This window comes from Pinus tabuliformis, chromosome 6 (assembly GCF_031772625.1).
Source record: "Pinus tabuliformis cultivar Carrire ecotype Pingquan chromosome 6, CPIR1, whole genome shotgun sequence".
NCBI lineage: Eukaryota > Viridiplantae > Streptophyta > Pinopsida > Pinales > Pinaceae > Pinus > Pinus tabuliformis.
In genome coordinates this window covers 391,012,604-391,037,774 of record NC_142292.1, presented here as the reverse complement: position 1 = coordinate 391,037,774, position 25,171 = coordinate 391,012,604, and positions in this window count along the sequence as shown.

Genomic DNA, 25,171 nt, shown 5'->3' with positions numbered 1-25,171 from the left:
CCAGGGGTATTTGAGGCACTAATCACATCTGCAGGGCCATCACAAATGCAGTTCGAAGAACATCTTCTACAGAGAGGGTTAGAAGAATTAATCATGGGAGACAACAATGATAACAACGCTAAAATAGACACTACTATCACTACCTTTGAGTTCCCAATCAGGAATATCGGAGGTGAAGCTCCTATGAAAAATATTACTCTATCATCCTTACCATCCTTCCATGGGATGACTATGGAAGATCCAGATACATTTCTATTTGAGTTTGATGTCCTATGTAGAAGTTATATTTATATAGCAGATGCTCAGAAGTTAAAGCGATTTCCTGCTATCTTAAAAGGAGTAGCCTTGAGATGGTTCATGGGTTTAGGCCCCACTTACATTTCAACGTGGAATGCTATGAAGGAGATGTTCTTGGCAAAGTACCAAGACTATTGTAGGACCAAGGACTTAAGGGAAGAGATATTCAAAATGACACTGAAGGAGGAAGAAAGCTTGGAAGATTATGTGGAATGGTTCCACTACAACCTACAGACGTCTAAACACAACAATTTAGACCCAGAAATATTGAATACTATATTCATCAAAGGAATGAGGGATGACTGCCTTAACACCCTGAACCTATTAGGAAAAGGGGATATATCACAAGAGCCATTTGCTGAAATTATAAAGCTCTGCCTATGATGCTCTCGAGGATTGTCTAAAGGAAGAAGTATAATTCGAGATGCCTCTGTTCGCATACAAAAATTTGGAGGCAGAGTAACTAGAGCGGAGATCGGAAATTTGTTTGAAAATTTCAAGACCAATATCGTTAGTACTCTCTCGGCCCAGATAACAACATCATAGAAAAAAAAGACACAAGTAGAAGCTAATACACCCCTGGTCGTGTTCTGTCCAACTTTTCGAAAGAAACATCCTCACAGGGCATGCAAATTAAAGAAGATCAACTTGTGTAATATATGCAACCTAGATCATTCGACAGAGAATTTTCTAGAGCTTCCTAGACTAAAGACTATACTCATAGAACCAAGTGAAGAGGTGTAGGCCTATTACTTCATCGCACCAAGGAGGCCATGGAAACCAAAACCTCCAAGTATGTCTCAAGACTTTTCCTTTTTCAATTCATGGAACAATGCATATAATAACCAACCATATCCATGTAAATATTTAGCCACTCCTTCAAATCAGTTCCCTTCACCCTAGAACCAATGGTCTCCATCTCCTCCTATTCAATATCCTCAATCTCAACCATATCTATGGAACTAGAATTGGAGAGGAAATTCCTAGAATTTAGCTCTTCCTGCACCACCCATGCACCAACATCTGTAGTTACCTCCCTTCCAAGCTCCTGCTCCTCCACCACCTGTGTGACCCAAACTACCTATGCAACCAAACTCAAACCCAAACAATAAAGCAGATCAGGGCATAGGGGCTCCTATGACCTTCCATGCCTACCTTATTACCCCCATGGAAATTAATGAAATACAATTGCGATCGGGCATGGTAATTCACCCCAATCAATCCCCTATCATTACAGAGGAGGATTGTGAACCATTCAGAGGAGAAGCCAGAGGTTCTGAGGCGGATATTGCGCATACAAAAACTGCTATAGAGGAAGCTGTTACATATGTAACAACCAACCCATGAAGAACTATTTCATTTGTAACATCTAATTCGGGGAAGGTTGATACACCTGTAACAACAATTTATATTGTTGTTATGCAGGACCCCCGTACCCTCAGAGATTAGCCAAACCTAGGATGACTTCACAACTTGAATCTGATTTTCTTAAGGAGTTGCAAAATTTGTATGTATGAATTCCTTTGCTGCAAGCCCTTAAAGAAGTACCCATATATGCCAAGACAATGAGATATTTGTGCATCAAGAAACCTGGGAGGAAGCCTAAAGACCCTGCCACCATACATGTGATAGGAAATTTATTCGAATTAATGTCTGCTCAGCCTCTCCTTACTAAGTACAATGATCTAGGAAATCCTACAGTCACTCTCTACATTAATGATCAGCCCATAGCCAATACATTGATTGATCTTGGGGATTCCATTAATGTAATGACGAAAGATCTCTTTATCACTCTCTAGCTATAGGGATTTAGACACACTCCCATTATCAGGAATTTGTAGTCAGGTCCCGTGTTAAACCCAAGGGGATGTTAGACGATATAGCGATTATGATAGTTTCCTAGAGATATCTGGCTGATTTCCTTTTCCTACAACCCAAATCCAATTTCGGGGGGAATCCTTTGATCCTAGGGAGACTTGGCTGGCCACTGTGGATGCATCTATAGGCTGGAGGACAGGATCCATGGTGATCTTGGATGGCCAAGCAAGACAGGACCTTAATCTTTATCCCCCAAAACCAAATATGGATGTGTACAACCCTTGGTGAGATGAGTATGATCCTGAGTTAAATATTTCCTTACCACTCCTCACTCAGGGGAAAGCCCAGTATTTCAAAGATGAGACAAAAGATGGTGTTATTAATGGCTTTATTAGTAATTCACATTATGTTGCTTCTATTAAAAATGCAAATGAGGAGGAATAAGTGGAAGATATATATTTTTAACAAATGAGAACTACTCTGAATATTGCTAGTAGTCCAATTGAGATTGAATCTGGAAAGTTTTTGAATGCTAATCCCAATTTTACTGTTGAACTGAATCGACGGATGTTACACCTGTTACAGAAGTATAAAAAGAACTTTTCATGGGATTATACAGATATGAAAGGGATCCACCCTAACCTATGCACTCATCATATTTATTTGAAGGATGGATGTAAACCAGTTAGATAGCCACAGTGCCGCATGAACCCTGTACTAAAGGAAGTGGTGAAAGAATAACTACATAAAATCCTAAGTGCTAATTTTATTTATCCAATATCTGACAGTCGGTGGGTATCACCGCTTGTCATCGTTCCTAAGAAGAATGGAAAGTGGAGAGTCTGTGTTGATTATAGAGAACTCAACAAGGCCACTCAGAAGGACCATTTTCCATTACCATTTATAGATCAGGTCCTTGATACTCTCTCCGGAAAGAAATTATTTTCAATTTTAGATGGATTTAGTGGCTACAATCAGATACAGATTGCCCTGGAAGACTAGGATAAAACAACCTTTACCTGTCCTTGGGGAACCTACGCATATAGAGTGCTACCTTTTGGGCTCTGTAATGTGCCAACAACCTTTCAAAGGGAAATACTGGGAATTTTTCTGACTTATTGAATGACTGTCTGGAAATCTTCATGGATGATTTCACACCTTATGGAGATGCAGTTGAAACAACATTAGTCAATCTGGAAAAAGTTCTAGAGCGATGTGTACAGACTAATGTTGCCTTGAGTATTGAGAAATGTCACATGATGATGACTGAAAGGATCGCTCTTGGACATTACATTTCTACTGATGGAATTAAGGTAGACATTGTAAAAATAAAGGTAATTCTAAAAATCCCAACCCCAAAATGCAGAAAGAGGTACGTAGTTTTTTGGGGCATGTAGGGTATTATAAAAGATTTATAGATTTTTTTTCATGAATTGCATCACCATTATTTTCCTTGCTCATGAAGGATGTTGATTTCTTGTGGACAGGGAAGTGTGAGAAGGCCTTCTTAAAGATGAAATGTTGTGTATCAGTAGCTCCGGTCTTGTGAGGACCTAATTGGGAACTGCCATTTCACATAGCTACGAATACATTGGATATTACTGTAGGTGCTATTTTGGGCCAACTGGAGGATAAGAAACCTTACGCTATTTACTACATAAGTAAAAATCTAACTCTAGATGAGCTCAACTACACAAGGACTAAAAAGAAGTTCTTAGTAGTCGTGCATGCCATCAATAAATTCCAGCATTACATTACCAGATATCAAGTATTTATACACATTTACCATTCTTCCATTCATTTTTTAGAGAATAAGCCAATTTCAAATGGTAGGATTACATGTTGGTTATTGTTGTTACAAGAATTTGATATCACTATTGTAGATAAGCCTGGAAAGGAAAATGTAGTAGCTGACTTTCTTTCTAGGCTAACTATTGATGAAATTTTCTCTCATACTAAAGATTCTTTCCCTTATGAATATCATTTTTCTATTTCTACTTACTCACCTTGGTATGCAGATATAGCCAATTATCTTGCTGCTGGGAGGTTTCCCCAGTATTTGTCCTCCAAGGAGAAAAGGAAAATCATACAACAAAGTGCTACATATACCTGGATAGATGGGAACCACTACACACTGGACCTGACTTCCAGATTATACGTTGTCTTAGAGAGGACGAGGTCTTTGATATCCTCAAAGCCTGCCATGAGGAACCTTACGGAAGACACTTCGTAGACAAAAGGGCAGGATACAAAGTCATTTCAACAGGGTACTACTAGCTGACAATATTTCAGGATGCCAAGAAGTTTGTGAAGAGATGTGATAGTTGTCAAACGATGGGAAAAATACAAATCACATTTTTTAGAATTAACTATTTATAGCTCCATGATTTCAGGCTCTCTCTTCTCAAAATACAAATCACATTTTTTAAAATTAACTATTAATAGCTCCATGATTTCATGCTCTCTCTTATCAAAATACAAATCACATTTTTTCAAATTAACGATTAATAGCTCAATGATTTCACACTCTCTCTTCTTAAAATACAAATCACATTTTTTCAAATTAACTATTAATAGCTCCATGATTTCACGCTCTCTCTTCTCAAAATACAAATCAAATTTTTTCAAGTTAACTATTAATAGCTCCATGATTTCACACTCTCTCTTCTCAAAATACAAATCACATTTTTTCAAACTAACTATTAATAGCTCCATGATTTCACGCTCTCTCTTCTCAAAATACAAATCACATTTTTTCAAATTAACTATTAATAGCTCCATGATTTCACGCTCTCTCTTATCAAAATACAAATCACATTTTCTCAAATTAACTATTAATAGCTCCATGATTTCACGTTCTCTCTTCTCAAAATACAAATCACATTGCCCTGATGATGGACTCACTAAGCTAGTCCGAAACGTTGGTTTCAAAAAATTGGTCATAGGTTTTTCCACAAACTTAAAAATAACATAAATAAATTAATTAATTAATTAATTTAAATATAATCAATCACTAATTAAACCAATAGCAAAAAAATAAAAAATAAAAAAATAATTAATTAATTATATTAATGAGTTAGTCATTTGAAAGCCGAAAATAAAAGAAGACATCAAATATTTTTCAAATTAACTATTAATAACTCCATGATTTCACACTCTCTCTTCTCAAAATACAAATCACATTTCCCTGATGATGGACTCACTAAGCTAGTCTGAAACATTGGTTTCAAAAAATTGGTCATAGGTTTTTCCACAAACTTAAAAAATCATATGAGATGTCGTTACAACCCCAAATCATCATAGAACCTTTTGAGAAGTGGGCTCTAGATTTTGTGGGACCAATCAATCCTTCATCTAGACAACGATCCTACATCTTGGTCTATACTGACCATGTCACAAAATGGGTTGAGGTGAAGGCACTAACTAGAGCCATGGAGCAGGCTATCTCAAACTTTCTATTTGAATACATCTTCATCCGGTTTGGCATACCGAGAGAAATAGTCACAAACAGAGGGCCATAGTTCACATTTCATAAGATCTGGAAATTGGTCGAGAAATATAAATCCATCACAGAATCACAACGCCTTACCATCCATAAGAAAATGGCGAGGTAGAAAGCACTAATAAAGTCATTGAGGGGATCCTTACTAAGACTGTGGCTAGTCATCGAAGAAATTGGGCTGACAAACTCTAGAAGTGTTATGGGCATACAGGACTACATGGAGGAATACAACTGGATTCTCACCATATGAACTTGTGTATGGAAAGAACCCTTTATTCCCCATTGAATTTGAAATTAAGACACTAAGGATAGCGTTGCAAGTCAATTTGGATTTGGCTACAACACAAAGGCAGAGATTGAACGAACTCAATGACTTGGAGGAAAAACAGTTGGCTGCTATCCAACAAACAGAGATTATCCAGCACCAGAGAGCTAAGTGGCATGACAAATTTATAAAGAAGAAGTAGTTCCAGAAGGGAGATTGGGCTCTCTTATATGACTCAAGGTTTAAAGACTTCAAGGGTAAGCTCTGCACCAGATGGCTAGGTCCTTATGAGGTAGATGCAGTCTTTGACAATGGGACTATAAATTTGGTGACCATTGACAGTGCAAGGACACCATTACTTGCAAATGGGCACTGTCTTCGATTGTATCACAAGGCTCCCTCGAAGGATTCATTTTTCAACATTGTCACAAATTTAGATCTACAGGTTATGGGAATAGGGGGAAAACCCTCTTGTGCTGCAAAGAAATTAATTTTTCCAATAAGTGTAATGGCTGAAAACCACCTGGTGGCAGCTATTACATCTTCAAACTTCCAAAAATAAAATAAAATGTAATAATAATATTAATCTGGCGGTGAGAACCTTTCTTAGGTGTAGAAAGTCACTTTTGTAATAGTTGAAAACCACCTGGTGGCAGCTATTACACCCTCTATAACAACATTTGTTATTCCAAAGTATATCACGCTATAAGTGATATTACACTATCTTTTATTCTTTATCTTTTTGTAGAAATTAAATTAATATATATTAGTTGTCTCGGCTGTTACATCTATAAGAACCAATGACTGTTTAGAAATAAAATGAGATATCTTATTGGAATAAATAGTAAGAACATCACTATGATCCTTGTCATTAGAATTCAGTTTGCGTCTCCCTGCTTGAGTATGATTCAACATCGCGCCGCCCATTAATTTGCCCCACGTCACCCAAATATGTCATCAAAAAGGTAATATTGAATTCAATTTATTTTTTAATTATGGAAAATTAACATGACTATTGACGGTCGAGGGCGACTGTCATAATTAAGATGGGGGGGCATGGTGCACGAATCATATTGCGACATGACCATCGCATGATTTGTAATTATTTGAAAAATCCAACAATTAAGGCATGTGACCTGGTAATTATTGTTACTTAATGTCGAATCATACCAAAAAGGGTAAGTGCACCATTGACGAGACCTCTCCATGACTCACCATTAAGGAAAAATTCATTGTGCAGTACAAACCATGCGTGCCAAATCCTAATCCAAAATCTTCACTTGTGCCACCCTGCCACCCTACCATTTACCCCTGCTGGAAGTGCTAAATCCCCATTCAGAGTGTTCAGAGAGGAGGAAGATAGAAGTATAGGCTGAAACAGCTAGAGTGTGCATCGAAGGGAAGGATAAGTAGGTGAAGAAATACTGAATTGCATAAGAAATGGGAGGATCAACAATACGACATGAGTCAGGGTCTACAGAAGCCCTAGAATATTTCCCTGAAGCATGCCAATTTTTCAAAGATGCAAGCTAGTTCGAATTCTTCAAGAGACTAGAAGGATCATACAATGGTATAGCCATGGAATTTGCAAACAATCTGGAGAGAAACTAGACAAACGTTAGAGGGTTGAAATTGGAGGCCACGGAAGAAGTCATTGCCAGAGTAATAGGATTACCAGCAGAAGGGAAGAGATGGTTTACTAGGAAGGTTAATGACCCCTCCTTAAAAGGGGATTTTCTTCAGGAAAGCAAGTCGCTGGTTAAGAAAGGCAGGGGAATTGATAGACTGTCACTCCCCCATCCATGGGCAAATGTTGTTATCTTCCTCATTAAGTACATTACTTGTGAGGGAAGGGAAACAATTGTGTTTAATTATCATTTTCCATTGTTGAACCATCTCCGGCATCAGTAGTTGATCAACCTTCCTTATTTCTTGCTGAGCAATATTAGGAACATGGTTGTAGCTGTGAAAACGACTGCACATCTAGGAACGTGTGTTACTAACCATGACCTTATTAAACTCATCGTGTTGGACACCTTGAGCCGACAAGGAAATAATTGGGAAGATTTCATGCGAAAAAGGCCGAAGACCACTCATAGAAGGAAAACAGAGACGACTGGGGAAACTCCAGAGGTGACAAAGAAGAAACCCCAGTCCTCGACACTGAGGGTCATCGAGAAGTTGGTTGATAAACGAATTGGAGAGAGAAGGCTGAAGCAGAGGATAAGGGTTAGCGGGCACCTAGAGTCCCCATCCATGTCGAGAAAGAACAAAGAAGTAGTCAATCAGAAGGATGAGGAGCAAGCTCAACCAAAAAAACCTCCTTAACCTGGTAAGAGCGAAAACCAGTCTTTGCTGTCGAAAATTGAAATTTTATAAAAAGAAATTTAAGAATTGAAGGAACAGCTAGTAGTAGGAAAGGTAGAGCAAAGAGCCTCAGGGCTAGATACTTTGGTAGAGGCCATGGACATGTCCAGAAGGGGGTAAATCCCAGGAAATCTATGTGTAGCCTGTGTTGAGAAGTTGGTGGAAGAAGGATTCAAAGTCTGTACAACAGACACTACCTCGAGGGGGACTCAAATTGAAATCTACAAAGCTATTACACTAGATCTTGTTGAGGACGTTGCTACTACATAAGAACCAACAGCCAAGATAGCACAATCCACAGAGAGTGATGAAGCAATGGATACACAGGAACCCTTGTTTGACACTATTGTTTTTCCAGAAACAGGAGTGGAGGAGGAAATCAACCAAGAGGAGGAAGAGAAAGATAATATCCATGAGCCGATGGTTAATGATGTTGTTACACAAGAACCAATAGTAGATACCGAAACTATTCAGGATGAAATTAATGAATAGAAGCCTGTGGATATCACTGATGTCATGTAAGAACCAACAATGAAAATGGAAGTCAACCAGGAAGGTAAAGAAACTATGATAAAACCCACTAATGAAGCTATTGTTACACAAGAACCAGCAGCCGACGTTGGAAATTTTCACCCTTGAGAGGTTGCTACACCATCAATTGATAGTGCATGTGGAAGAACGCAGGGTACTGATGAAGGATGACATTCTAAGAAATTGTTGTTATTGGAAGAGCTGCAAAAGTGGAAGTAGCTGGTGCTCACTTTATAGGAGGGATTGATTCCACTCAGGATCCATAAAATAATGATGGATTCCCTGAGAGAAAAATGGCTAAAAGATGACTTTGAAAGAGAAGAGGAGGCATGGAGGCATAAAGAAATTATGAAGAAAAAGGATGAACAGTTTCCTTAGCTGCATCGGAAGGTCTCCGACCTGATGTTTGATAAGACCAAACTCCATGGCCTTGCTCTAAACCTATTAGCATGAAGGTAGCCATCCTCGTCATACCTTGTGTTCCTATGGGAATGTTACTAATTATTCCAGTTAAGGGAAGCTTATCAGAACAAGTCCTATATGGGTTCTTTAACCCACACATTTTTTGGAAATTTTCCGTTCCTATGATTTTGATGATCAGAATTTGATGTATGAGCTATTCTTGCACAATATGATGTGCGAACATGTGAGCATGAGGATGGTGGTGAGTGCCCTTTATTTCATGGGAGACTTGTTGTTGCGAACATTCCTCTCATCTATGAGGAATCAGATTGAGTGGAAACTGGCCAAGAAAACAAGCGAGACCAATGAGGAAAATGCAACATTGTGGGTCAAGGCTGAACTAGGAATGGCTTACGAACTCTGGTGAGATTTCAAGCAGTTCCTGAGAAATCTGGAAATTAGAGATCAATCAACAATTTACAAAAGAAGAATCATGAGGATCTCCCTCAAGTTGTTTGCAAATATTAAGAGCCAAGTGCTAGTCAGATGTCTCAAGTGCACTGAGGCCTGTAGTGTAGAATTGCAGGAAGGGGACCCTTTGAGTAGAAGAAATTTGTGGCTTCTATTTCATGGGTGCTAGAAAATGCTCAAATTGTGCAGACACTGGGGGCATTCTAGATCAGCCTCAGGTTTACATTCCCTTTTAGATGGTTGCCATTGGAGGAGTATTAGCTCGATTATCGGTTATGTGATTACGAAGATGAATCTTGGCCACGTGAGTTAATGGTCGATCAAGGATTCAGAGCTTTGGGCGATGATACTGCTGGTGCCTACAATTTCACAGATTTACACCGGGGGCATAGTAGAAGGAACTGAGATTCTGCATGGGGACATGCATTTGCTTTAGTTGGGGGGAGATGTTGGGTGTGGTTTTTTACCTATTTTCTGCACGTTCTTTCCCATGTTTTTACCTTTCTATCCCCAAGCCTGTGCCCTTATATGAACAAACTCCCTGTTTTCTTACCTTTTTAATCCATTTTATTGTCATGTTAATTTTTTATATTTTACCAAACAATACGAAGCTTTATTCCTTTTTGTGGCTAACTGGGAGAGCATTAAAGAAGTATTTTGGAAAGTCTATCTTTTAAGGTGTTGGATCATGAGAACTAAGCTTCGAAATCGCAAGGATTAATTGTGGGAAAGAGTAGAATGGTTCATTGTTACACCCCGCGTGTTGTTATAGGTTACTGCTACACACTTGTTGTTGTTACATATTGGTGCTACACACTTGTTTTTGTTACAAATTGTTGTTATACATTGGATGTTGTTACACCTAGTATGGAACCACCGTTACACCAACACTGTTGTCGTCAATTATGCCGAGTCATCCCGAAACCACCATTCACTCAATGTTGTTGCACCGAAGCTGGAAATGTGGGTACTATTCCACATAATAGTAGTCGGTAGTAGGGATTGTTTATTTTTGAAGCAACAAGACTCAAGTAGTTGCAACTGATGTATATTTATTTAGCAATAGGTTGTAACTTCTTTATTTATGATCAGCATAAGAATCAAGAGATTCTCATGACTGATCTGCTTTCTAATTTTCGGGTTGTAATAATTATAAAAGACTCGACTTTTTATGTATCAATAGACAACAGATAGAAGAGCACCATTACTCTGTTTCTGTAATTATACATTTATTTTAATATCGATTAGCATAGTGATGTTGTTACTGCTTTCCAACTAATTCATTAATCACTTTCATGTTCTTCCTGCGCCTTGCTAAGGAGGAAGGGCCATCCTCTTTAGGTGGGATTGCAGTGATATAGGTATTGTACATTCTAGTTTAGTTCATTGATTTATGGTTTTTCGTTGTTTTTGTACAAATCATGGATTACATTCGCTGTTGTTTCTATTTATCTTATGTTGTTACACTGAGTTAATCGTAGAGTGGTAGTAACCCAGTGGAATAGATGTTAATTCTTGTGTAGCGCGCCTTTACCTTAATAGCTGTGAGTTGTGATTTAATTTTGTAGAGTGTTTTTATATATACATGCATGTTTTGATTCAACAATTTAGATTAGCGACACTCTTTTATAGTTTTCTGCCTATTCTTCTGCATGGCTGGAGTGTATTGGCATAGACAGTGAGAACTCCATTGAAACAGAAAGACCTACCCCGGGTTGACAATTAATGCTGCAGTCTGAGTCAATTAAGTTTGATTAAAACAACACTACAACTATTACTTCAAAACGGGTACTCGAGCCCAAAAACCCCAAAAAAACATGAAAAACAACACAAAAATGAAAATTGTTTATGCCAGAACGATGTTTTTTTAGGGTAAAGTTTCAACATTTTTTTAAATGGAAGTAAAAACCATTTTTGTTTTGAAAAATGGACGAAAAAACACCCTTAAAAAAAGTTTTTGTTTTGGAATCAAAAAAAAAAAAAAAAGGGTTATTATTTCGACATTTTTTAGCAATGGAGTTAAAGAGAAAATATACGGACTTTGAAAAACTCTAAAATTACAACAATTCTTGGAAATGATGTTAAAGATAAAAATCATGTCTCGAATATTGATAATTCCAACTATTTCCATCCATGTTGTTAAAGATAAATTATCTTGACTCTAAAAAACCTTGAAATTGTAATTGTTTTCGACCATAACATTAAAGATAAAATATCATAATTCATAAACGCCTTAACATTTTGACAAATTTTCAACCTTGTAATTAAAAACCTTCAGTTTGTAACACATTTCAACCATGAAATTATGGAAAAATTATATGACTAAAACAATTTTAAAAAATGAACAAGTAATTGAAAGACTCATTATGCCAAGAGTAATTTGTAGCAATGGAGTTAAAGATAAAATTTCTGGACTTTGAAAAATTATAAAATTCCAAAAATTCTGAGCTTGATGTTAAAGATAAAATATCATGTCTCGAATCCTGATAATTCCAACTATTTCCGTCCATGTTTTTAAAGATAAAATATCTTGACTCTTAAAACCTTGAAATTGTAATTGTTTTCGACCATAGCATTAAAGATAAAATATCATAATTCAAAAAGACCTTAAAATTTTGACAAATTTTCAACCTTGTAATTAAAAAACCTTTAGTTTGTAACACATTTCAACCATGAAATTATGGACAAATTATATGACTAAAGCAAATTTTAAAAATGAACAAGTAAATGAAATATTCATTATTCCAAGAGTAATTTTTAGCAATGGAGTTAAAGATAAAGTATCTTGACTCTAAAAAACCTAGAAATTGTAATTATTTTCAACCATATCGTTAAAGATAAAATATCATAATTCAGAAACACCTTAACATTTTGACATATTTTCAACCTTGTAATTAAAAACATTCAGTTTGTAACACATTTCAACCATGAAACTATGGACAAATTATATGACTAAAACAATTTTTAAAAATGAACAAGTAAATGAAAGATTCATTATTCTAAGAGTAACTTTTATTTCAAAGTATAAAACTATAGCTCTTTCCAAATTTTAGCCTAAGACAACTTATCCTATTGTAAGGAAAACCTAAAAATCAAACATCACAATGAAGTGTTCTTTTTAATGAAGCATTAAAATTTCAACAATTTTAAAACTATCTTATACCAAATGATAACAATAAATAATATCATGCAATATCATTGTATAATTTAAAAAACCAACATTAATTTCTAATATTTATTTAGTTTTAATCAAAATATCGACTTTCGTAGATTGAATATCACATATATTAAAGCACATAATCCAAAAAACATATAAATGACCCATAACTTCATGTAAGATCATATGGAAGTCAAAAATATTTATTTCAAGTTACCATGCAAACATCTCTAAAGACATGAATTTCTTTTAATTAAAACATTAAATCCAACAAACATAGAAATGACTCATAACTTCATGTAAGATCATATGGAAGTCAAAATATTTAATTCAAGTTACTATGAAAACTTCATTCACATAAAATGTCTTAGAAATTTATTCAAAAACATCCATAGGATTTGGCACACCATCGGAATCCACATCTTTAGATGAATGATTAGATGCAGATGAAGATGACCTATATTCTTCTATTTCATCAACTAGAGCCCCATTTGAGTCAACATGTGTGCCCACCAATTTAGGTTTCAAAAGTCTTCTAGATCTACGACTAGCTTCAATAGACTCCCATCTCAACACTATTCCTTCTGGTAGCAACTTCTTGAAAATATCGATGGTCTTGAAGCGAAGAGTTCCTCTCTTTGTTAAATTGAATTCATAGACAAGTATCTCAACATCCTCCCGTTTTAATAGGTCTGTGTGGCGACGATTTATATTTGTACCTTTTATTTTTCTCTTTCTACGAATTTTCTTATCAACTACCATTTCTAGCTTGTACAGACCATTGAATGGGTGGGTATTTGTGGCATACCAATGTACCTCAACAATTGTGATATCTTCATTTTATTTAATGACTTTTATAACCTTCAGAACCAAAAATCAATAGCCAAGTGGATCTCCATCTGCTAATATTTTTATCATGCAACCCTCCTTAACATCTAATCTAGAATTGATCCAAGACAAACAATTAAGGTATTATAGACTCATGTGCATGGATGTGCCTAGGCTATTTTATGCAATGCATCGATAAGATTGTGAAATACACAGGCACTGAAGTAGTTAGAGAAAACATAACAGGAAAATATGTAAACACAACAAGTTTAATAAGGAGTTCACCCAATACTCCTGGGCTACGTCTCCTGGTCCAGCCTTCAATGGTGGCCTCTCTATTATGTTTTCAAAGAAGAGTTTTTACAACAGTGAGCTCAATTTGAGTCTCACTCAACAGATATAAATCAGCAAGACTATACTTGGATTCCCCAAGTCTCTGGAGTACACAGACTCTCCTTACTGAATCTCGACCTCTATTGGTCACAATAGTATGAGTCCAAGCTGAGACTCAATACATGACAGGCATATACAGAGGAGTTCACTTGAACCTCTCAAGCCCCTTCTGGAGTACACAGACTCTCTGACTCTCTCTGGCTCTGTCTCGATGTTTCCTTTGCTTTTGCAGGTCAGCTCGACTTCCTCTCTCTGTTCTCTGCTCTTAGCTTTCTTAACTCGCTTGCTTCTTTCTCTGTCAATTCGTGGCTTTAAAGCCAATCTATTTTTTTACTGTTCATTTCCGCTTCTCGGCTTTCTGGTTCCCCTGCCTCTGTCCATTTGAATCCCTCTGTTCTGCATAATCATCACTGTATAAGGCTTCACAGGGAGGTGGCCACCTATTTCGTAACGAACTGAGCGTCAGTTCTCTTGGATGTCTTTGAAACAACCGTTTTTATCATTAATTCCAAGAATGCTCGTGAACATGATCATATGCCAACGCATCATCCACGTCGGACTTCAAATCTTATACAACTCTTCTTGTTTACCCATCGAATTTGGTCATCCATCGGATTGCATCTCCGTCATTGATTTGGAGCCTCCAGATCCTACGATCATTTTTCGTATCAGGTGGGAAAGTAACATGACGTTTACCTGTCCGATGTGAGCGGTTTTCTCTCTCTTCCACCAGACGCATGGAACCCATTATGTGGCATCAGGTGGGACTCAGTTGAAACCACTTACTGCTCGAAGCCCTTCCAATTTCTTGCTGGTTTTTGTGGGACCCCGCCTCTGATAGAATCAGCACAATATCTGTTACATTTTATAACTTTTCGAGTGTGGGCACTCGGGGCCTTTCCTTCTTTGAGGGGTTTTCCCAGTGATAGTCGCTAATCGCATATCAGAAAACACCCCCGTTTCAAGGCCTCCTGTTTTGATAATTCGTGATAGCACGTGTTACCATGGGCTGACAAACTGCACACTTGACTGAGGGTCCTCGTTGCTCGACATTGTTCACAAATTACAACTGTTTCGAGGATATCTCTGATAAGCTCGATATTTGTAAGACTTCGAAACTTTGGCATGAATTTTTACAGAGTTCATGAAAACTTAGAGACTGTTTTAGGATCCAATTTGGATCATGGCCTTCCCACTGAAAAAGATTTTGGACCACCAAAAGTTGGTTTTTAAGCATCAATCAAGTGAGGGTATAGATTCCTTGCTTGCCCAATTTCTATCCATTTTGCATTTCTTGGTTTTGAACCTTTGAGCTCAATCCTAAGGTACTCAACATCCCCTCTACGTGTAGTTCTCACCTTCTCGTCCAGAACTGTATCTTCCTGCAACTCGTTGGGATATTTAGGTAACAGATCAGTAATATATCATCAATAGAAGGCAATTGACTCTGCTCTTCGAGATCTTCAATTAATGAAGGTTCAAATAGTCTCAAGCTATTTGAATTAACAACTGAGTAGATGTGCATGTAAGCTGGTAAATCAAGGCGAAAAGCATTCTCACCAATTTTCTCAAGTATCTTGAAAGGTCTATAACTTATTAGCTTCAACTTCTTACCTTCACCTTGCATTCTGTCTTTGCTGATATATAGCCAGACTTGATCACCAACTTTGAAACTATGCTCAATCTGATTCTTATCATGCCTTGCCTTGTATTTGGCTTGGCTCTTTTCGAGCTATTCCTATACTGCCTGGTGAATCTCTTGGATTTGTTCAATGAACTTGGTTTCCATGTCCACAACACTATGTCCATCAACTGCTATGTCTTTACCAATGAAAAAATCCAAGGGAGACCTTGGTGTGAAACCAAAAAAGGTCTAAAAAGGAGATCTTTGTGTAAAAGAATGTTTAGCTCGATTGTAAGCATGTTGCACATAACATAAATGTTCATCCCAAAGCTTGGGATGCTTGCTGCAATAACCTCTGAGAAACTGGATCACTGTCCTATTGACCACTTCTATTTGGCCATCTGTTTGTGGGTGAAAAGTTGTGCTCTTCTTCAGTCTAGTGTCCATCAATTTCCACAGACTTGACCAAAACTTCCCAACAAATCGGGAATATCGATCAGATACAATGGAAGTGGGTAATCCAAAATGAACCCACACATGCTGAAAGAACAACTTCGCAGTTTGTTTAGCTATAATCTGTTTGTTACATGGTATTAAAATACACATTTTATTGAACCTATCCACAACAACATATAAATAGTCATGACCTTTTCTATATTTAGGTAGTCCCCCAACAAAGTCCATGGAAACACTTTCCCAAGGATGAGAAGGAACTGGTGGTGGAGTGTACAAGCCTAGTTTTCTATTGCTGGGCTTGCTTTTAGCACACATGGTACACCCTCTTACATATCTAGAAATGGTTTCATTCATTTTTGGCCAATAACAAAATCTTTCCAGCTGTGCAATTGTTTTACTTACACCAAAGTGACCTGATATTAGAGAAGTGTGTGCTTCTTGAATTATCTTTACTCTTTCAATTTGTGGAATGCATAACTTTCCAAAATGATACAAGAGTTGGTCCTTAACATGATAATCCAATTCTTCTACTTGTTTGCCATGACTTAAAGTTTCATATGCATCTTTAAAATCTATATCTTGAGCATATTATTCAATGTAGCTTTCATGCAATACTGAATTATGCTTAAGTATAATAGATGCTTTTATGATTGGTCTGGACAACATATCTACAACTTTATTTTGTATGCCCTTTTTATATTTGATAACAAGATGAAACTATTGTAGAAAACCCATCCACCTATAGTGTCTTGATTGCTGCAACTTAGTTTGTGAGTGCAAATATTGAAGTGGTTGATGATCAGTATGTATAACTGTCTCTTTTCCCATTAGATAATGTTTCCACTTTTTCACACTCTGTACTAATGCATACAATTCTTTATCATATGTGGGATAATTAACTACTGCAGAATTGAATGTCTCAGAATGATAACATATGGTTTATCATGCTATATCAACACTTCTCCCATGGCATAGTCACTGGCATTTGTTTCAATCTCAAATGGTCTTTGAAGATCAGGCAATTCTAGTACTAGCGCTATACTAATCTTTTCTTTCAAGGTGTCGAAGGCTTTCTACTGTTTGTCTCCCCACTAAAACACCTTGTTCAATCCTGTTAAAGCATGTAAGGGAGCTGTGATCAAGGAAAAGTTAGAAATAAAATTTCTCCAATATTGTGTTTCTCCTAAGAAGCTTCTAACTTCTGTAGCAGATTTGGGTTTAGGCTAGTTTACAATGACTGCAACCTTAGAGGGATCTATCTTCAATTCACCACCCCCTACAATATGAGCCAAATAATTCAAAGATGTTTTGCCAAATTCACATTTTGAGAGCTTAACATAAAGATTTTTCTCTTTTCAAAACATCTAGAGTCTGCTTTACATGCTTCAAATGTTCTTCCCATGTTTTACTAAATATAAGAATGTCATCTAAATATACAATGAAAAAATCATCAATAAAAGGTCTGAGTACATCACTCATTACTCTCATGAAAGTAGCAGGAGCATTAGTTAAGCCAAAAGGCATAACCAACCACTCATACAATCCCTGATTTGTTTTGAAAGTAGTCTTCCATGCATCTTGCTCTGCAACTCTAACCTGATGGTAGCCACTATGCAAGTCGAACTTGGAAAAATAAAAAGTTTATTTCAATTGATCTAATAGATCATCTATGTGAGGAAGGGGATAATGATTTGTTATCGTTATCTTATTTAGTGCTCGGTAATCAATGCACATTCTCCATGAGCCATCTTTCTTTCTCACCAAGACAATTGGAGACCCACATGACAATGTGCTAGGTCTTATGAACCCTTTCTTGAGCAGCTCTTGTACCTGCTTCTTAATTTCTGCATTCTCTAAAGTGGACAACATGTACATTCCGATGTTAGGCAATGGAGCATCCTGCTGCAAATTAATATCATGTACTATTTCCTTTTTGGGTGGTAGACCTTTAGGTTCTTGAAATAATATATCATATTCTGAAACAAATTTTTCTAAATCAGCTTGTTGTTTAGCATTATAGCCCTCAAATACATTGGTTTTATCAGGTTTCTTTTCCTTTACAACCATCAGTAAAAATTGTTTGCATGAATTTACAATTCTTTACATCTGCCCTAAGTTTATGAGAGTATAATTATCCTTGAGTTTATGAGCTCTTACAATATATTCAATTCCATATTTAATGAGTTGATACTTGCTTTATGCTCTATAGATAATATCTTTTCTATCATACAAGTAAGGACTTCCTAAAACAATTCCACATATATCCAAGGGAACAATATCCAACTCAACCTCATCTACAAATGCTGACCCAAAAGAAAACCTAAGTTTACATCATCTAGTCACTTGTAGCTTTGCTTTATCACATAACCAACCTAATGGATATGGCTTCTTGTGAGGTGTGGTTAGTAATCCCAACTTCTTTACAATTGCTTTAGAAATTAAGTTTACTTGTGAGCCACTATCAAACAAAGTATTAATATTTTGATGCTTGGAAATAACTCTAATATGAAAAAGCTCATGTCTTTTCCTCTCATTTTCTTCATTATCAGTGGATTGTGCAGAATTACTAGTAGATGCTTCAGAATTTTTACCTTTTATACATGTGGCTGCAATCGTTGTTTCATCCCCTGAGTCTGATCCCAAATCCTTCTAAATAGTTGCAACAATCTTCTTCTTTTTGCCATTGTACTTCTTGGGTTTCAATTCCAGATGTAGAATCCAACAATGTTCATCATCATGCCCATCCTTCTTGTAGTGAGCGCATGAAGGCTTGGTCTTTTGTACAACATTTTTCTTCCTCTCTTTCCATTTACGTTTTCTCTTCTCCTTGTTCTTATTTGCAGTGGGTTTTGATGATCCCCCAACTTTTGGGCTCACATTCTTGCCTCTAGCCTCTAGATGTGTAGCCTAAATAGATACCTCATCTATGCTAGTGGGATTAAACATGAGAATTGTGTGCTTTAAATAGCTGTGTAGACCACCTATATACTTTAGTGAAGTTTTAGGTGAGTCTAAAGAAATTCCTAGAATCAAAGCTCTTTTCCCAAATTCTTGGGTGTAGCCTTGTACACTTTTCCCTTTTAATTGGCGAATAGTTTGCCAACTCACCATGGCTTGCTGCATATAGGCTAATAGATAGAACTATTTTTTAATTGCAGAAACAAATTTGCTCTCGACAGAAAGAATTTTACCATGCTTCTTCATGTCAGCTTATGTCCTGCCTTCCCACCATACCAAGGCAGTGCCTCCAAGGTGTAGGCTGGCCAACTAAATCTTACTCTTGTCTAAATCAATGCTTTACACCCTGTAATATACATCAAGCTGTCTAATCCAATTATCCAACTTCTCTGCATTTAACTCTCCATCATATATCGAAAAATCAAATTTCACACCTAATTTAATCAAAGATGTTTTCTTTTTATTTTTAGGGCTATTAGGAGGTGTGGGAAGTTTTGCTTCTTTCCCTTTGCCTTTAGAGTGGTCATGGAGGAGAGATTCTTCTACTCCTTTATCTTGTTTGGAGTTTGATGAATCTTCATCTCTACCTTTCTTAAATTCTCTATACATTTCTTCTACCATGGCTTTCATGGTCAAGAAACTGTCCATGAATTGGGAGTTTGATTCGAAGGGGCTTTCTTCTGACATTTTCCTCTTAGGATAGACTCTTCCAATTTTTGGGTTAGCTTCAACCAACTCTCCTTCTCCTAATTTAAGCTTTGATATAGTTAGCATTCAACAACAAAGTCCAGCACAAGCTTGTCTAACCTTTGTAACCTAGGGCTCTGATACCACTTGATCTGAAATTGATCCAAGACAAATAATTAATGTATTACAAACTCATGTGCATGGATGTGCCTATGTTATTTTATGCAACGGATCGATAATATTGTGAAATACACAGGCACTGAAGTAGTTAGAGAAAACATAACAGGAAAACATGTAAACACAACAAGTTTAATAAGGAGTTCACCCAATACTCCTGGGCTAAGTCTCCCGGTGTAGCCTTCAGTGGTGGCCTCTCTATTATGTTTTCAAAGTAGAGTTTTTACAATAGTGAGCTCAATTTGAGTCTCACTCAATAGATATAAATCAGCAATACTGTACTTGGATTCCCCAAGTTTCTAGAGTACACAGACTCTTCTTACTAAATCTCGACCTCTATTGGTCACAATAATATGAGTCCAAGCTGAGACTCAATTCATGACAGGAATATACAAAGGAGTTCGCTTGAACCTCTCAAGCCCCTTTTGGAGTACACAGACTCTCTGACTCTCTCTGGCTCTGTCTCGATGCTGCCTTTGCTTCTGCAGGTCAGCTCGACTTTCTCTCTCTATTCTCTAGTCTTATCTTTCTTAACTTGCTTGCTTCTTTCTCTGTCAGTTCATGGCTTTAAAGGCAATTGTTTTCTGACTGTTCATTTCCTCTTCCCAGCTTTCTGGTTCCCCTACCTCTATCCATTTGAATCCCTCTGTTTTGCATAATCATCATTGTATAACACCTCATAGGGAGGTGGCCACCTATTTCGTAATGAACTGAGTGTCAGTTCTCTTGGACATATTTGAAATGACCGTTTTTACCGTTAACTCCAAGAATTCTTGCAAACATGATCTTTTGCCAACACATCATCCATGTCAGACTTCAAATCTTATACAACTCTGCTTGTTTACCCTGTTGAATTGGGTCATCCATTGGATTGCATCTCCGCCATCAATCTGGAGCCTCCAAATCCTACGGTCATCGTTCATATTGGGTGGGTAAGTAACATGACGTTTACCCATCCGATGTGAGCGGTTTTCTCTCTCTTCCGCTGGATGCATGGCACCCATTGTGTGGCATCAAGCGGGACTCGGTTGAAACCACTTCCGCTTGAAGCCCTTCCAATATCCTGTTGGTTTTTGTGGGACCTCGCCTCTGACAGAATTGGCACAATATCCATTACATTTTATAACTTTTTGGGTCCGATCATTTGGGGCTTTTCCTTCTTTAAGGGGTTTTCCTGGCAATATGTGATTAGCAACTTGTCAGAAACCACCCCCGTTTCTCGAAAAGGCCTCCCATTTTGCTAATTCTTGATAATGCGCGTTACCATGGGCCGAGGGTCTACGTGCTTGACCGAGGGTCCTCGTTGCTCTGCATTGTTCACAAATTACAACTGTTTTGAGGATGTCTCTGATAAGCTCGATCTTTGTAAGACTTTGAAACATTGGCATGAATTTTTACAGAGTTCATGAAAACTTAGAGAGTGTTTTCAGATCCAATTCAAATCACAACATCCTACACAGAACCCCTGTAAAGGTCTTCCATGGCTTCATGTTGTGCATGTGATCTTCTAGAACCAATATAGATTTCTCTTTCCTCTTCATGTTGAGAATTAATAATGCCTTGAGATTGTTGTTGTTCAACAATGTGTCTTTCCTCCTCTTTATTTGGAATAATTTGAGGCAAAATAAATGGAGCCTTTAAAAGTGCATATTCATTTCCTAATATTGAGATGATACCACTTTTACCATTGAAAAAAAACTCCAACCAGACTGAATCAACAACATCAAAGTAGTCATACGTATCTCTAATACATTTTTTTTATTTCTTCCAGAAATTCAGAATAATTTATCTCTCTCTTATGCCTTCGTACATTATTGAGTTCAAAAACTTATTGTAATAATATTATCTTTCATGCAAATATTGAATGATCCAGAATGAACTTCAAAAATGCTAAACCTGATGAGGACCCCCATTTACATTAGTTGAATACTTCTTGCCCCATATAAATGTTTTGCCATCAATTTTTTTGATACAAAATTGATGTTGGAAGCTAATGTAATTAAGTTGTTCAATGCATCTCTCCTCGCCATGAGATCCCAAAATAAACCTTCATATGTCAATTGTTTCTTCCAGCAAAAAAAGGCTTTGGAATATATGCTTTCTTAATACATTCAATTAATGATGGAAGGATCCCAACTTTATTCCTCCTCAATATTATTGAAAAACAACTAAACATCTGATCAATATGGTCATGAATGTGCCCAAAAATAAGGAAACCAACCTTTACCTTTTTAAAAATTCCCAATGGAACAAGCATGTTTAGATATCCAAAAAGAACTTGATTTTAATTTTCATGGCATGTGTTGTCCAATTGCAGATACACAACTTCAAGAAGAGTACCAGACTAATGATAAAGCACATCATGGATTACAGTTATGGTAAGATTGGCAACATTATGAATATTTCGAGCTGTGAATTAAATCTTGGCAACATCTTCCCATTAAATACCATAAAACCAACCAAGTGAAACTGAATAAAATTTTCTTCTTGTAAATTTTTTGGTGTGTAGACAAAATGTGGCAAAAGCGTTTTCTTTTGGTCCATACCATCAATTATGAAACCCAAATATTTATTTGGATTATCATAACACTTTTTCTATGTTTATACAATTTTTGTCTTTCACTTGTTTGCAGATTGCAATGCTCTTTAAGTGCTTTGACAATGGAATCTGCACATAAAATAAAAGAAAACTATTAATAAATATATTTTCATAGTTGATAACTATCCAATTTTTTAAAATAATGTTATGAATTCATACCTCTTTCTGCCCCTTGAAATTGATCGCTTTTTTGTTTAAGAGAAGCACATGCACTGCAAATCCCCATCCTTGTCTTGTTAGGAATATGAACATTGTTGAATTCATTCCTCCATATCCTTGTAAAATATGAATATGCAATAAAATTACCATCTCCTTCAGCACCTTCTGCATATTTTCTATATAAGTTGTAGATTTATCATCTTGAGAAATTAGCTAGAATATTTATTGTGCCTTTATTTGACATACACTCTCCATGCTTTGAAAAGAAGTATTTCATCCATGAAATTGCAGTAATTGTTGATGGTCCAACCCCTCTTTTATAACGTAATTTTGAATAATATGTAGGGTCTTTTTCTAGTCTTTCTTGGATTCTTGGCAAACAAAAATGACCAATTGAATTCAACATTTTTAAAGCCTTTCTACAGATCAATACATTCCCAATATGATAATAATAACCTACCAATGTAGATTGCATGCAACCCACTAAAAATGAATTTTGCGTGCTTTTATTCATTGAAAAATATTTCTTTGTTTGCTCCAAAGCAAACTTGAAATCCATATGTTTCAAGCAATCCTTTCAACAACATTCACTTGAAATCAGATCACCGACAGAACTTCTACTTGTGAGATATTCTGTCCTAACCCTTGTATAACTGGAATATTTTGGATTGATATGAAAAGGCCTACTCTTACTCCTAGATACAATATTTTCTTCGAATGTCTCCCTTATTTCATTATTATCTACAGAAGCATTTTCATCGTCAGTAGGAGGAATATTATATTGATAAAGATAGTTAGAAAATTCATCATCATAATTTCTTGGAAAATATTCATTACCATCCTCGCATGAAGGAAATTCTTCACTACCAACATCCGCGCTTTTGAAATCTTGACCCAGCCAAAATTATTCACCATCTTCATCCATGCTTTTAAAAACCTCCCTTGGAGGACTCAATTCATCATCACCGCGACTAAATTTGAAACACTCACTTAGAGAAAATGCATTATTGAAATTTGTGCCTCTAAAATGATCATTTGCGAGAAAATCTTCATCCTCCCCTTCATCACTAGTACTCACATAACTCTTAGGATTATAACTAAGTGGAAAATATGACTCTCTATTCATAGTAAAATTATCATTTGCATGAAATTTTTCATCCTCCCCTTCATCAGTAGTGGTTACATAATCCTTGGGATTAGGAACAAGTGGAAACTTTGAATTTCTATTTAATGGAAATTCTTCATCCTCCCTTGTGTTAGTGGTGCTCTCATAATCCTTAGGATTAGGACTAAGTGGAAACTTTGAATATCTATTTGCTGGAAATTGTTCATCCTCGCCCTCCCCTTCATCATTGGTGCTCTAATAATCCTTAGGATTAGGAATATATGGAAACTTTTACTTTGCAAATTCTTCATTGCCCCCTTCATCAGTGGTTCTTTGATAATCCTTAGGATTAAGAATATGTGGAAACTTTGACTCTACAAATTCTTCATCCCTCCCTTCATCAGTGCTGCTCTCATAATCCATTGGATTAATACTATGTGGAAATTCTGACTCTGCAAATTCTTCACCCCCACTTTATCAGTGCTGCTCTCATAATCCTTAGGATTAGGACTACGTGAAAACTTTGAATTTGTAAATCCTTCATCCCCCACTTCATTAGTGCTGCTCTCATAATCCTTAGCATTAGTAGGAAGTAGAAACTTTGACTTTGAAAATTCTTTATCCCCCCCTTCATCAGTGATGCTCTCATAATCCTTATGGTTAGGAGGAAGTCGAAACTTTGACTCGGGAAATTCTTCATCACCCCTTTCATCAGTGTTGCTCTCATAATCCTTAGGATTAGGACTATGTGGAAACTTTGACTCTGGAAATTCTTCATCCCCCCTTCATCAGTGGTGCTCTCATAATCCTTAGGATTAGGAGGAAGTGGAAAAATTGACTCTCTAATCATAGGAAATTCTTTTTGCTGCCCTTCATCAATGTTTCTTTCCTCATCCTTAGGATTAAGACCAAGTGGAAAAATTGTTGTTATATGTTCAATATTTGTATTATCTGATTTTCACTTTAATTTTTATGTGAATCATTTTTTTGTAAAAAAGTTGTGATTACTATTATTTTTTAACATAAAATTCATAAAAAAATGTTATTTTTTAAAGTTTTTTTGTTAGGATTTTCCCATAAAAATCATTTATTTGACATGTCATTTTTTGACAAAAATTATGAAAATGTGTATTTTTTTCATTATATTTATATAGAAAATGTGTTTTTTTGTCAAATGTTTAAAATTATTGTGTTTTAGTGACAATTATTTGATGTCCATTGAAATATTAATTAACATTACATAAACATATAGAAAATACTAACTTTAAAATATTGACCTTTTTTAATTTTTTTTAACAACACGAAAAAATTAAGATTTCATTACAAACAAAATTGAAAATAAAAATGAAAACAAAAAACACAAAAAATACACTAA